This window comes from Bidens hawaiensis, unplaced genomic scaffold (genome assembly GCF_021521415.1).
Source record: "Bidens hawaiensis isolate Kalapana, Puna unplaced genomic scaffold, B.hawaiensis_p1.1 tig00003653_1, whole genome shotgun sequence".
Classification (NCBI taxonomy): Eukaryota; Viridiplantae; Streptophyta; class Magnoliopsida; order Asterales; family Asteraceae; genus Bidens; species Bidens hawaiensis.
In genome coordinates, this window is record NW_027491209.1 from 85504 (window position 1) to 102376 (window position 16873).

Here is a 16873-nt window from a genome sequence, read left to right on the forward strand (position 1 = left end):
AACGAGAACCATATAAAACATTATTATTTTTTTTTATTTTTATATAACTTTGAGCGAGAAACCTACACTGTTTCTCGTTGACTAGGCGAGAAATGGACATATGGTGAGCTCCTATTGGTATAATAAATTTGTAAACTCAATTTATCAATGTTCATTTTGGAATAGTGAGTTGGTCAAATGGCTAGATCCATAATTTTCCCGCTGGAGTGGATGGCTCAACCAACTGTTGTGAGATAATTGGTTGAGCCACACTTGCATATGGAAATACTGTTGATTTCCTGATATTGTCTGAACCTGGAGTTAACTATGTCCACCATATCAGTTGCAGCTTCCGAAACTGAAATTAGCATAAAGTATATGATATAAAAGCAAGCCACTCATGGAAAACATCGTATCAAGATTTTCAAAATACCTACAAAGTTGATAATGACAGAGCGTGCAACCAATTGTTCGGCTTGTTTTTTGCTGGTGGCATTGTCTCCAAGTATCACCATTGAAAACCAACTTAGAGCGGAATACAGGAAGTGATGGCAGTCGAGTTGTCTCGTATACGGTTTTCCTATATTCTTCTTAGCTGCTTATTCAGCCATAACAGACTTGCAAAATATTTTATCCTGGATAACAAGTAATAAGATAACGCACGTATTAAAACAATAATATTCTACATGTCAAAATAGGCCAGATTGGGTGGATCTGCCACTTCTTTTTATGTCTATTTCTTTCAGATGTTAATAACAGTCGATACAATGAGTATAATTGCAAAAATTTTAGTCTGAAAATATTAGTTTTCTTAATAAAGAGTAAACAATAGGATACAATTTGTGAGAGTCAACCCTTTGATACAACGTCTTTTAACTTAGTTTCAAAATTAATCAACTGGCATACAACAGAAAATATAGAAAAAAAATTATAGGTGGCAATCATAACCTGACATGGGTTCGTTTGGGTGTTTTTTAATTTGTCAACGGGTCAACCTGGGTCAACTTAAATTAGTCAACGTGTCAAATTGGGTCTACTCAATTGAGTCAATGGGTCAAAACAACAACTATTATAAAACTTGTTAACTTAAAAAAGGAGGGTGGGGCGGGTATTTTATTTCTAAAACAACTCATCTCAACCCAATTCTATTTTGGCCAAACCAGTTTGAACCGAACCAAATTGATACTTTTTGAAAAACGGCCCGTATTGACCCAAATTCATTTTTCTTAGAACCCGTTTGACACTTTGACCCGAACTCATTTTGCTTAGAACCGACTCTGACCCGAACCTGTTATGATCCGTAACCTGAATCCACCCGACACGTGCACCTTGCCAGGTCTAAAAAAAATCATTGATCATATACAGTTTTAACTCTCTAGGTTATCATCGTACTCAGTATATCCCACCAATAGCAATGCTATGGTAGGGTCTGAGGAGGGTAAGATGTAGACAGCCTTACCTCTATCCCATAGGGATAGAGAGGCTGCTTCCGGTGAGACCCCCGGCTCGATAGTAGTTTTGAATCAAGCCTTGGACATAAGACACATAACACTCAATCATCGGGACACCGGCTGATTGGTGCATGTGCCCTTGTCTTTCGGCTATCAACGTCACTACATGATGCCTGATTAACCTTCCGCCACTTTTAACGTTATTTTCACGTGATTAGTAAAATAACGTCAAAATTAGTGCAATTTTACTTTTGCCCACCCAAGGGTTCACACATATATACATTATATGTGCGCACCGCAAGCAGGGCGTTAACTCTCTAGGTTATGCTTAGCATAATTTATCAATTATCATATTAAACAGAAACCGAAAATTATATGATATAAATTAACAGTTTTGCTATGTTTAAGAGGTTCATCAATGCAATAAGTCGTGAACATCAAACCTCTCGTATAAAGTTCAACATGCCGGCCTTGCCCTTCTGCGTTATGGCGATATATGCAACTCTGGAAGCACCCATCTAGGCATTCTTACGATGTCAAAGTGTGTTAGAAGATGTGTAGTTCACACCATCAACCCAAACAGTGGATCTGAACATCGGAAGATGCTCAGATCCTTCTTTTTGTGTTTGGTATACCGGGGCTGGTTTCTTCAACTTTTGAGCATGCTGGTTCAGAAGACACTTGTATAACCAATGTGGCGTTAAACCTAAAAAAAAAAGAAAATTAATAAAAATAACTAAATAAATAAATAATAACCAGCAAGACATCACAACATGAAGTTTTGAAATTAAAGCCCTGATCTGATTATTTATCCATCACAACTTGTGACTGGTAAAATAAATAAATAAATAAATTGAAGCCTGATTAAAGCCTCAAAGTTTTCAAATAATTGTGACATTTGTAACATATACACAAATAAAAGTTGATAGTTATGTTACATGGTCAATAAATTACAAACAATGCATCTAATTAGGGCTAGAGTGGTCCCAAAATCAAAATGTAAACCATGTCTAAACGAAACAAGCCTAAAATTTCTAAAATAAAATGAACAAACAAACTACATTATTAACTTGCATACACATGATCACTGTCATGATGTGTTTAGATAAAAGTTGTTGAGTTGTGAAGATAAAAGGAAAAGGTTAAAACATTTACCAGCAGCAATCTCCGGCACCGGCATAACTCCGGCTGTTTTAGTGATTCTGAGTCCGAGTCAGCGACTGCTGAGAGGAGAGGCTTGCCATGCTTTTAAGAATGAGATGTGTTGTTTTGTTCGAGTGTAAGTATAAGAAGTGAAGTGGAACGGCTTATATATACCGTCAAAGTAAGTTACGGGGTGTTTGGGATTGTCTACTTTAATTAGTTATGGTTATGTTTGGTATGTGATTAGGAAATAGGTGAGGGAATTAAATGACTATGTGATTGGAACGGACGAGGTAATTTAACGGATCATTATTATTTTATTGTTTTGTTTGGTTACCATGTTGGAATGAAATGAATTATTATTTTGTGTTGTTTGATATACAATAAAAGAAGGAATTAATAAAATAAAATTAGTGGTGATGGGGGTAGTGATGGTGGTTGTGGCGGATGGTGATGATTGGCGATGCTGGTGTGTGGCGGCGGAGGTGGGAGGTGATGGTGGGTGGCGGTGATAGTAGTGGTGGTCGGTGGCGGCGGCGATAGTCAGAGGCGGAGGTTAGCAGTGGTGGTGGGTGGTGGCGATGGTCAGTGGGGGTGGGTGGCGGCTACGATAGTGGTGATTGGTAGCAGCAATGATTGTCAGAGGCGGAGGTTAGTAGTGATGGTGGTGGCGCTGGTGGTTGGTAGGCGATGGTAGGAGGCGTCGACAGTTATCGGAGGCGCGTGGTGGGTGGTGGCGGTGGTTGGAGGTGACAACTTGTGGCGGCGGCGACAACAGTGGTCGAAGGCGTCGGCGATGTTGGCTGCGTTGGTGGTGGTCGTCGTCGTGGCAGTGTCGGTGGTAGTGGTAGGATAGTGGTTAAGGTAATACAAGGTGATGGGATAGATATAATTTGAGATGTTTTAGAGGAAATTGAATGGAGTACGTAATAGAAGATTCCTTTCCATGAACCAACCAAACACTCTTTTTTTTATTCCTTCATAATGAACTATTTCATTCCGTCTTCTATTCTTGCATCCGACAACTATATTTGAATTATAACTTATAGGCTATAAGGTGTTTGAGAAAGTTAAAGGTTGTAAGTGGATAAGTCAATAAGTTACAATTTTGTAACTTTTACTTATTACTAATAAAAGTTACAAGGAGGTTAAATGTGGCATTCGTCAATTTCGGGTCTTGTTTGTACTCGTTTTGTATTTGTTTTATGTTTTAAACCGACCCGCTTTGTAATCCGAGACTCATGATATATAAAATATTGGATTTTTATGTTACCAAAACATTCCCATTTGTTCAATTTGAAAAGCCCCTTTTACGGATTCGAAAACGGACTTAAAACGAGCAAATTACATCAAAAACGAACTTCTGAACGCGAAACGAACCACTAGACGAGTTGGGCCAGCCCCCTCCCCCCTGGGCACGCCGCGCTGCGCGACCAGAGGGCCAAAGGGAACTCGCGCGGCGCCTAGGCACCCCTGTACACCATTTCGTGTTTGTTTGTTGTTTTGTGCTTTGCTTGTTTGTTTAACCAACCTATTTTCATGAAAAACATAAAAGAGAACCTTGTAAATAAGCTTTGACCCTTACCCTATATATACACACCCATCTCCTTTATTTTCACACTTGCTACATCTCCAAAAACTCTCTCATTCTCCATAGATCCAAGGTTGTTTTATATATGTATTCTTGAAGGTTTGACTTCTCAAGTCAAACTAACCATAGTCTTTCATTGTAACTTGCTCAGTTATATAACTTGTTTGCACATACTAGCCATGACTAACTTCTACTCTTTAGTTTATTTGTCATAATTATGAAGTTCCATGGTGTGGGTTTGTATAGACTAACCTCGGTTTAACCGTAAATAGTCCAAACCGGAAACCGAACTTTTGCTTACTAGTTTTGTTAAAATAGTTGTTTAAACATGTTTAATGCTAGATTTGAGTTTCTAAAATCATTTTTACAAGTTCTTTGATATTAAGCATGTGGAATCCACCAAGGAACATATTGTGAGATGGAAACCGAACCAAACTGAAACTCTTGCTTAAAAGACTTGTTGTTAACTTTTTGTTGTAAAACTTAAATATTTTTCATTTATAAATTATTATACAAGATCTATGATATTTGGGCACATGGAAACCATCAAGGAACATATTGTGAGATGGAACCCGAACCAATCCAATTTTTACTCGCTTAGGACACACAAGTGTGTTTTTAGCTGTCAAGACTTGTATATTTCTCTAAAAATAGTTTACAAACTGATTATAAGTATTTTCTTAAGTACTTGGAATTGTTGGATCCAACTTAATCTCATAACATAGTTTGGACCGACAAAACCGAACACTCGCTTAACGTACGTTGTTAGTACTAAAACAATAGATCTACATACTTGGTTAAGTCTTATAAAGTTTTATTGAGTTATCTCATAACACTCATCATTTTGGAAAGTTGACTTTGGGTTTGACCAATTATCAAGATCCGAACCAACAACCCGAACACTCGTTAAAGACCCGTTTTAGTATCTTTATCCCAAAGGAACTTGCATTTAGCATTTTACTCACCTTATTACTTAACATAGGTTAAGTAAATATTAATGTTAGATACTTTAACCCGGTTTCGAGCAAACTTACATCTTTAAAGGGTTATTATTATAAATTCTTAAATAGTTACATTTTAAACCTTGAACTTTAATTGTTTACTTTTTGCAACAATTATTTATTTAAAGATCTTCAAGACAACCTTTCTAAATCCAAGACTTTCTTTTATTTAGGCTTCATACGTTAACTCGTCATTCCGGCAAATCTTCAAATTACCAACTTTTCAAGTTTATTACTTGAACGTGAGTAACTTCATACCCCGTTTTCTATCTTTTGTTTTTGGGTGACATTTCATACTTATTCAAATTAAATGCTTTATACTTGAGTCTTAAACCACAAACATTATTGTATACTTTACTTAAATAAATGCTCGATTTGGTGTTCTATGCTTATATGATTATATGCTTATGTATTTATCGCTTTTGGAAGGTTGATTTATAAAATCCGTGAACTATCTGGTATTCTCTTATAGCACGGTGCCGTTAATGTATTCTTATTATCGACCTCATGAAATCCGAATCTATTTGGTATTCTCTTATAGACGGTGCCGCTAATGTATTCTTACTAGCGACCTCAAATTATCCAAATTATTGCTATTTATTTGTTGTTTCGTATACAAGATTGTGGCATTTCTTATTATATACATATATGCTCAAAACTATGAATTGCTCACCAACCTTTGTGTTGACAAACTTTATTTTATGAAATGTTACAGGTTTATATCTCGGTTGATTCGATGCTTGCGGAGAAAACGAATGTCAAGACCTTTAAGTTATTAGCAAAAATTAACAATATTTGATTTGTTATATTTTGTATGACTATCTCTTGAATATTGTTATGTGACATTTTCGATGTTGTGAAATGAAATGAGTTTGTTAAATATTGTCGTTTTAATTGAGAATAGTACTATTTTTATATATTTTTGGAAGAAAATAAAGTACTTAATTATTTATGTATTTCTAAAATGAAAACTATGTTGGTTTTTTTTTGTGTTTTTAAGTTTAAACTTTGTTAGTAATTTTTAATTACAAAATAAAAATTCTTTAAGATGACTGAAAGGAGTGGCGTTATCTCTTAAGGTATTCTAGGATAGTTCAAAGTAAATCTAAGGTGATAAGCAAAAAGATATAATAGAGAAAACAGAGATGAGGTATTCCACCAAATCGCTGCGTTTATTATCGTCACTCATAGTTAAGTACAACAAATTCTCAACTAGCAGTCTGTTAGCTAGATTACAAGTGCATCCCTAACAATTACAAGTATTACTAACTAGTCCCTCTATTACTACCGTTTACACTTAAACCCCTACACTTTCCTATACGTAACGTGAGGTGACAATGCAAGATTGGTTGCATCCACCTACAAGCGTAATCGTGAAAGAGATAATGGCATTGGGTTTTCTAAAGTTAAAGTCAAGATCAAAGAAGTGTTATTTAGAATTTAGATTGAGATAATTGGTGTAAGTCAGTTATGTTTTTGTTCAGAGAAAATTACCTAAATAGCCCTTTTATGAGAGAGAAACTACAAAATAGCTCGTGAGATTTCATTTTCCCAAAATAGCCCTCGAAATCCAACTTCCACGTGAGATTAGGATATTCCCCGTGAGTTTTCGTGGACCAATCAAAATCTGCCATGTGTCAAGAATCCCCACCTACCACGCAAGTTTTCATCCCAAATCCGTCTTAAACGTTACTTTTCGCATCAAATCTAACCTTATGAAAACCAACTTTAACGTGATGTTTCAAGCTGTTTTCGTCTCCAACGTGAGTTTTCAAAAAAGATAATTTTTGAGTTTTTTTGAAATTCATCTCCGAAGATGAATTGCAAATGAATTTCAACTTCGGAGATGAATTTCAAAAAGAAAATCAACTGCCAAGATGAATTTCATAGGAATTTAAAAGGGTTAGGTGGATGGGGTCCACACAAAGTATTTCTCCTCAAATATGTCTTTGAACATGGATTTTATTACAATTCCAACTTTGACTATGGTTTTGAACATGAAACCAACGTGTCTTGAAAATGGTTAGGTGGATAGGGTTCACATTTAGTTTTCTCCTCAAAAATGTCTTTGAACATGGAATTAATAAGAATTCCAATTTGACTATGGTTTTCAACATAAAGTCTACGTGTTTTGAAAAGAGTTAGGTGGATGGGGTCCACATGAAATTTTTTTCCTCAAAAAAATGTCTTTGAAGATGGATTTTAATACAATTCCAACTTTGACTATGTTTTTCAACATAAAATCAACGTATTCTGAAAAGGGTTGGACAATTTAAACTTTGACTATGTTTTTCAACATAATGCAAATGTGCCTTCCTATGACTCAATTTCATCATGCATTGGACAATTCATCTACTAAAACTAACATTATTAATTAAACAACCATAACAACTAAATAAACTAAAGACAAGAAGTTAAAAAGATCGAGAGCAATATACAAAGGATTACTCTTGAGATTTCCCAGTAACAAATACGGTCCAACAACAATATATTTTTTTGACGCCCACTTTTTTCCCAGTAACAAATACGGTCCAACAACTATAAAAAAAGTGACTCAAATACATGAATTGTTTCAAAAAACTGCCGGTGATAACACTTTGTCCTTCCACTTGCGGACGGATCACATGAATTTGTAAAATATGCATGAATTTCAAAAGTTTTCATGTCAATTTCCATAACATACCAGACTGTTTCTTCAACATATATTGGAACAAAAACCTAAAATTTATTAAAAAAAACAATTAATTACTCACTAAATTATTGTAAACAAAAAAAAATCAAACTTACCACATCTACGTTCCACAACGGAGGAAATCGTGGATCCTCACCGTTAACAAGATTTGGATTCCATTTATGTGTTTCGTAAAGGTAGATCCTCGCGGATCCTCGCCGTTAACACTTGATGATTCCATTCATACGGGAGTGGGAGAAGAAGAACATGGTTGTTGTGTGAAGGATATGAAAAAACAAAGGGATAATAGAAGAAGAAAATTAAACTTACCACATCTACGTTTCACAACGGAGGAAATCGCGGATCCTCGCCGTTAACAAGATTTGGATTCCATTTATGGGTTCCATATAGGTAGATCCTCGCGGATCCTCGCCGTTAACACTTGATGATTCCATTCATACGGGAGTGGGAGAAGAAGAACATGGTTGTTGTATGGAGGATATGAAAAAACAAAGGGATAATAGAAAAAGAAATTGAAGATTAATTGAAATTCATCTTGGCAGTTAAATTGTAATCAAAATTCATCTCCGAAGTTGAAATTCATTTGAAATTCATCTTTAGAGATGAATTTCAAAAAAACTTTAAAAACCAAAAATTTGAAAACTCACGTTGGAGACGAAAACAGCTTGAAACATCACGTTAAAGTTGGTTTTCATAAGGTTAGATTTGATGCGAAAAGTAACGTTTAAGACGGATTTAGGATGAAAACTTGCGTGGTAGGTGGGGATGCTTGACACATGGCAGATTTTGATTGGTCCACGAAAACTCACGAGGAATATCCTAATCTCACGTGAAAGTTGGATTTCGAGGGCTATTTTAGGAAAATGAAATCTCACGGGCTATTTTGTAGTTTCTCTCTCATAAAAAGGGCTATTTTGGTAATTTTCTCTTTTGTTTATGTTTTTTGTATTTTTGTTTAGGTTTGCTAAGCATCTTGCTTTTGACCTGGTTTTTCAATATAAGTCATCTTTCAAAGAAAAGAAATAGAGTAACACCTTTTACTCAAATCACTTAGCAATAAATTTTAGACAGGGTAAAATCGGGTCATGAGGTAAAGTTAAATAAGCATGATCAAACATTCATATTGACTTCATGCTTAGAACATAGTTTTGAAACATTGACTTCATGCTTAGAACATAGTTAAAATGTAATTATAACATAAGTAAAATACAATTGAAACATGACTAAAACATAATGATTATGAATAATCTGAGTTGGTATTATGCACGTCTTCCCATGGGTTATGACATGGGCCATTCGAAGCAGTATCGTGTTCGTCTTGCCATAGATCACGAGGCACATACTAGCTTGTCTTCTGATCGTTCTTCGTCCTTCTCTAACAGCGGGTCCTCTATCGTCGGGGTACCCTACGCTTGGCATATGGAAACCTTCTCCCCTGAGCAGCTGCTGTCTCAGAATCATCAAACAGCCGGAGCTATGTTGACGCCCCCACCGAAGTTTGTTGACCATGAAATCGGGCTTTGAACCTTAAAGATATGATCATAAGCAAGACATCTTTTAAAACAAGTTATTTTAGAATTAATTAATTAAAGCCTTAACATTTGTGTAACATAATCTGTATAGATATTGCTTTTAACAAGAAAAGATAGTGAAGTATACATTAGGAACATTAAAGGATTTACAAGATCTCGGCATACTAGCTAACAGACCAGTAAAAACATGAAATTCTTTTAGTAAAGTAGCTAAAAAGTTACTATTTCAGGTAAAATTTTAGAGAAATTAAAGGAAATGAGTTAACTTTTGATAGAAATATGGACAAAGTGTGTGGAAATACCAGCAACATGGTCAGCAATCTCCGACCCCGGCGTTAACATAACTCTAGCTATTTGTGATTCTGAGAAACCGGTTGCGAAGGGGAGAGGGTTTCCATTAAACTTGCACAGACAAGAGGAGAGAGAAGAAGTGGCTTATAACATGTACTCTCAAATGTTATCTTTTTTCCTTTCTAGCATTTACAATATTATTTTTTCACTCAAATTTATGTATATATTAATAAGTTCTTATAGAGGTAGGGTATCAAAAAGACCCAAATACCCTTAAGGATTACCTGCGGATCAATCAGAAGTCCCTCATAAGTCACCCGCGGGACATATGAACCATCCGCGTAATCATCTGAGGAAGAAACACCCTCATAGCGCATGCGGAAGCACCACAGCACCCTCAAAGGTCATCCGCGGGAAGAGCTATCCTTCCGCGTAAATAACCACGAGGTAAATGCTCGGGGACAGCTGTTAACACATAATTACCTTCTAGAAGATTTACCAAGATGCTTTGTTGGGCAATACGTGAGCCCCCGACCAGTCAATTGATGACAAGTGACAAGGACGTTATAACCGTGCACATGGCCAATATTCCCCCATTAGTCAATGGGAAAGAGACACGTGTCCAGGTTGTTATACATGCACATGCAACGTATAGGATGAACCTATCACATAAGGACACATGTCCAGACGGTTATGCAGGCATCTTATTAAAGGACAGCTGGCCCCAATCACCTTCCCACACCCTTCGGCTATAAATACTCTCTCAACCACCATGAGGTATTCATTCACTCCGACTGTACTTTCTCAATTTACTTAAGTGCCTATCTTCTACAGAACAGTACTTATTCTCACGCCGGAGGGTGGTTACGGGAAGACCTCCCCTCTTGTCCTTCCCGTAACGAGCTCACGGTGTCTGTTTTGCAGGTGTTCGTCACTGGACTTTAGGCAATTAGGTTCATATCGTTTGGCAGTTAACCGTATCCTACCCTGTTGACTCATCGGATCCAGGACCCATACCCGGGGAGTGGATCCGTGTTTCTTCATTGGCGCCATCCGTGTTTTTGTTAGAACAGCAAATTTTGCTTTCGAAGTCACGATATGAATCAAATTCCTAAAGGGCCGACGGGGACCTCAGAACAAATCCCACGTGTTACTAACCTAGAAACACGTGAGAGAGCAACGTCATTGTTCGCTTAGAATCTTGCTCCCGATGAGCAAGATGATGTTGTGACACCTGGAGGTTTTACTTTGGGTGGTTCATCAACTCGAAAGCATCGTACCCCACTGGCAGACGCTGCTCCAGTGGGTACAAGAAATGTAGTAACACCAGCTGGTACCCCGCCCAATGATCTGGGAGGGGTTACAGCTTAGAGAGGTTCCAATTTGGGAGATCTTGAGCGAACTATGAGAGAAAGTCGCCCGACTCACCCAGAATTGGACCTCGAAGAAAATTCAGGTGACTCAGCCCTGAGGAAAACTCATACAATAAGCCACATATCTGAGGAACTCTTGTCTCCGGATGAGTGGTTCCGTATTCAACAAGAGAGTCTGGCCGCTGGATATGGACGAAGGGTACGGAATGAGCGACTTCACGCCCGTACCCTAAGTTATGATGACCCTCCTAGGAGATCTATTTCTCCTCCGATAAGAGGAAGTCATATTCAGTACAGTCATCCAGAAGAGCAATACCAGAAGGAAATCCCGAGGTTACGTCCTCGTCCCCGCATAAATATGCGAGTACCATCTTACGAAGAAGAATTAGACGGACACGACTCAACATATCATCCAGGAGGTAGTTATTACAGCGGAGACAGCCGTTTTCTTCCATTTGGAGAGGCTAGTTACCCGCGATCGGCTATTTGCCACGCAGAGTATTACAGCAATGCGGAACACGACTTCTCCAAACCATACCGCCCAGAGTCATTCGCAGAAAAATCCAAGTTCATTTCGGCCATCGCGACAGCTCCGTTCCCGATAAACGCGAAAATACCAACATTCGTTGGGACATATAACGGGATGACGGACCCCAGTGATCACTTGCTAAGGTTCGAAGTGGTTGGAGGAGTCAGTGGTTGGAGGAGTCAGTGGTTGGACTCTTCCGTACTGGTGCCATATGTTCGCATTGATATTTACTGGAGCTGCGCGAGAATGGTTTGAAAAATTGCCTTGCGGACACATTAAGAGTTGGAAAGACTTCGTAGCAAAGTTTTCCTAACACTTTAATCAACAAAAGAAACACACTCCTGACCCGTCTGAAATACTTGATGTAGTAAGGTGAAATAACGAATCCATTGAGGATTTCATTACTCGTTTCAATAATGAGAGCCTTAATATTGGTGGAGTCAGTGAAGACATGCTGAGAGGAGCATTCCGAAAGAACGTAAATAGTGACGCCCTGATTCGTACTCTAACCGGAAGAGATGGTATGCCCAAATCTTGGGACGAAATCATGACGTCAGCCAAGCTATTCGCAAGAACTGAGAAAACCTTGGGATCCGGTACTCAAAAACAAGTGCCAAGAGTCGAATTCCAAACCCCAAGACCAAATAGACAGGCCAAGGGGCCAATTTGGTCTAGACTGCAACCAAGTACAGAAGCACCAAAGCTGTTTGATGCGAGATCATTGATTAGCAATAAGAACAAACGCAACTTTCCCGCACGTTCTTCCAATAACAGTTGGACTCAGCTGTCAAAATCTCCATCATAAATCCTCACGACCGAGAACCTAACCTTCCGCAAACCTCAACCAATACCGAGGAAGTCATTTCTCGACAAAAACAAACACTGCTCATATCATGAAGACATTGGACACAACACAAATGAATGTGTAGCCTTAAGAAACGAAATTGAGGAAGCAGTGAGAAATGAAAAATTGGAACACTTGGTCAAAGGCGCAAAGGCAGGGGGTGGCAAACCTCCCGCAAAGTATAACCAGGGCCCGTCAAAAAGGCAAATAAAGGATCTGAACGTTCATATGATTCACGGAGGTCAGAAGACCAGCGGGAAGAGAAAAGAATTTGAGGACGAAGAGTGGAAAAATGAGCCTGTCATTTTTCCTCGTATCAAAGGAGAACCATGTAACAAGAACCCTTTGATAATTACTGCCTTGTTCGGACACTACCGGTCACAATATGTGTTCTTCGACACCGGTAGTACATCCGACATTATGTATGAACAATGCTTTGAACAACTTGAAGAAGAGGATAAAGAACGATTACGACCTATTCACGCACCCGTCTCTGGGTTTGGTGGGGAAATAATGCACCCGCGGGGTGTCATCTTTCCCGATTACACTTAGTGATGGAATTCACTCACGAACCGAAGAGGTTGAATTCTTAGTTTTACCGGCAAGGTCCAAGCATGATATTATCCTCGGACGGGAGGCAATTGGTGACTTCAATGCACATCCGTCCACAGCTCACGGAGCAGTAGGGGTCCCAACCCGCACTGGCGTAGCAATAATCCATGTTAACCGACATTGCTACACAGCTGAAAGTTCAAGACCGAGTAAAGTTTCCAAACAAAGCCAGAGGACTGAACCGGAGAAATGGATCCTTAACAAGAAATTTCCCGACCAAACCGTATTAATTGGTCCGGCTATCTACGAAATCGTCCGAACTTTTCTGAAACAATTATTGACAAAGAATATCGACATTTTCGCATGGAAACCCGCGGACATGACAGGTGTCCCGCGGAACATCTCAGAACACAAATTGAAGGTGAATTCGTTAATCACCCCAATTGTGCAAAAGAAGCGAAAAATGGGCCCCGAACAGACAAAAGCCATTAACGAGCAAGTACAAGACCTTCTTCACGCCGGAATCATCCGAGAAATCAAGTACCAAACATGGGTGGCTAACTGATGGTCCCAAAAAGTAATGGAACGTGGAGGATGTGTATAGATTACAAAGATCTAAACAAGGCATGTCCGAAAGATTGTTACCCACTTTCGGAAATTGACTTAAAGTTAGATGCGGTGGCCCCATTCAAATTCAAGTGCTTCCTTGATGCCTACAAAGGGTATCACCAGATTCATATGGCGGCTGGTGACGAAGACAAGACAGCGTTCCGCACCGACCAAGGCACATTCTGCTATAGAATGATGCCTTTCGAATTAAAAAACGCGGGGGCCACGTATCAAAAGCTGATGGATCAAGCCTTCAAAGGTCAGATAAGTCAAAATCTTGAAGTTTACATGGACGATTTAGTAATCAAAAGCATCGAAGAAGATCAAATGCTGTTGGTGCATAATGTCAGTAGTTTAGTATCTAGTGTTTTGTATGTGTCTGTAATCATGTTAGATTGGTTGTTTTGGTTTTAGATATGGTGTCACACAAGTTCGCCTGATGTAAGCGAACTTGTGGACAAGCGAAGTTAAGACAACTTCGCCTAGTCTGTTAGGCGAAGTTGTCGAGGCCTATATATGCCTAACTTCGGCTTGTTTAGAAAAAAGGTTTTTTTTGGGCAGTACGTGTAAGTGATATTCGAGATCACGTGTTGAAGAGTTGCAATACAACGTGTTTATTAGTATTGTAACGTGTGTTTGTGTATCGTCTCAACGTATTATATATCTTACGCTCGTATCGTATTACGTGGGTATTCCACACCCTCGTGTTACGAGATACTCCTGTGTAGATCCGGCTGGGAACCTACAATTGGTATCAAAGCTTTTGCTCCTCGTGATTGTGTGGTTCGGGATTATCACACGGGTGTCAAGATCATTCTGTTTGACTATTCGCGGAACGAGTTTACGTTGAAATACCTAGTTTTTGTGTCTTACCCATCTCCCACCATCAAATATAACCCATTACACATTCACATACCTTGCAATACGTCAAATTAAAACCTGCAAAAACCTTGTGTTCATCAGGCGAAGTTGTCGTCATCGTTTGTAGGGTTTAAGCGAAGTTATAGAGAAAGCGAAGTTGGGAAGTTAAGCGAAGTTAAGTTGTCAAGCGAAGTTAAGTTGTCAAGCGAAGTTAAGAACAAGCGAAGATAGGAAGAAGCAGCGAAGTTAAGCAGGCGAAGTTAAGCTCAAGCGAAGTTAAGCACAACTTCGCCATCTGATCACTGTTCAAAATAAAGAAAAATTAAATACTTTCTTTGTATTTCGAGACGTGTTTCTTTCAACTATGACTTCGATAAACATTACAGAACTGGTAAAAATGGAGGTTGAAGCCGGTTCAGCAACTAAAGCTCCAAAAATGCTTAAGGGCACCGATTTCGTTGCATGGAAAGATCGGTTTGAACAGTGCGTGAAGTATCAAGACGCTAAGATGTGGGTTTGCATTCAAGATGGATACATTCCACCAACATCCTTGTTTGAAGGTCGTGATCAAATTAAGAAGTACAGTAAGATGGAAGAGGAGGAAAAGAAAATGTATGAGGCAGAGAGTAAAGCTCATGCAGCAATAACCATGGCTCTTCCACAAGAGATTCTTCATACCTTCAAGAAGTACAAAACTGCTAGAGAGCTATGGGAAGCACTAGAAAATCGTTATGAAGGTAATGTGGGGATACGTGCTCCCAAGACAAAGCTGCTAAAAACCCAATTCTCTGTATTCAAGTACTTGAAAAATGAATCACTTGACGATATCATCACCAGATATTATCACTTGATGACCGAACTCAGTAATTACTCCATTGAATACAAAGAAGAAGAGATAGTAGAGAAACTTCTTGATGCTCTTCCACCGAAATGGGAAATGTATACGGTTTTGATGAGAGAGGATAAAGAATTTGCCAATATTGATTTGGAAACAGCAGTCAATAAGTTACGAAATTTTGAACTTAACATGGTTCGGAAGGTGACACCAACTGATCAGGTTCAGGATCCGGGAATGTATGGTGCGAAAGTCACTTCAAGTTCAAGTTCAAAGTCAGAATCCTCTGCCTACTACTCAAAGGGAGAATCAAATTCAAACTCAACTCGTGATGGTCATGTGATTCTCAATATGGATGGCGACGTATGTTTCATAGCTGGAGGTAGTAATCCTTCAAAACCTCAAGCCACAACTGGAAATTTCTCGTCAAATGTTCCGAGCTACAACTACTCACAGATGCCCATGAGTGTTAAATCAGCTGAACAACAGTTTGCTCTTTATGCATCCTTCATTGCATCTTATGAGAACTACATCAAAGGTAAAATAGTCGACCCTGCAAATTTGGATGAAGACTATGATCAGATCGATGCTGATGATTTGGAGGAGATGGATCTGCAGTGGCAGATGGCTATGATAGTAAGAAGGGTAAAGAGATTCATGAAGAAAACGGGTAGAAAGTTCGTTGGAGAAAGACCAGGGTTTGATAAATAAAAGGTTCGATGTTACAACTGTCAAAAGAATGGTCACTTTGCTAAGGAATGTACAAATGAGAGAGTCGAACGAAGTCAGAACAGGCATGCACAACAGAATGGGGGTGGTAGTGAGAATAGAGCTATGGTATCTAGACAGAATGGTGGATACAACTGGAATATACAAGTTGACGAAGTGTTCGAACAGGCTAATTTGGTAAACATCGAAACTGGAGGAAGTGAGCGGGAGACGGGAGAAAATCAAGCATATATGGCAGAAGTGAACGATCAGCTCTCTTAGGTAAGTTCTGAACCTCATTGTATATAATGTGAAAATCTGTCTGAACAATTGAAAACAGTAACTGATCAGTTTATTAGTTTGGATGCACAATTTAAAACGTTAAAAGAAGATCATCACTACACTAAAACTAGAGAAAACATTTACTCGGTAAAAATAAAAGCTAGTGAAAAGGATATCAGAAGTCTTAAAGAAAGTCTAGCTGATAAAATACAAGTAATTGATCTTAGTTATGAAGTGTTAGAAGAAAAAACCAAACTGATTGCTGAAAGAGATAAACAGATAGCTGGTTACCAGGTTAAAGTGGTGGAACTAAACAGAAAAATTGAACAATTTAGAAACTCTTCAGCAATGCTTGATCACATCATAAGTGTTCAACGTTCTCTAGTTAACAAAGGGGGAATTGGATTTTCTGAAGTTCCACCACCGTATAACAATAACTATACCTATAATCCTAGTAATCAGAAATCTGCTGATGTTGAGATTAGTCAGACAGTTCCAGTTAAAATTTTGACTAAAGAACCAGAAGTTAATAAGAGCGAAACGAGTAAGCCAATTTCCAATGTTGAGATTTCTGTTCCTAGCTCTGTCTCATCAAATTCG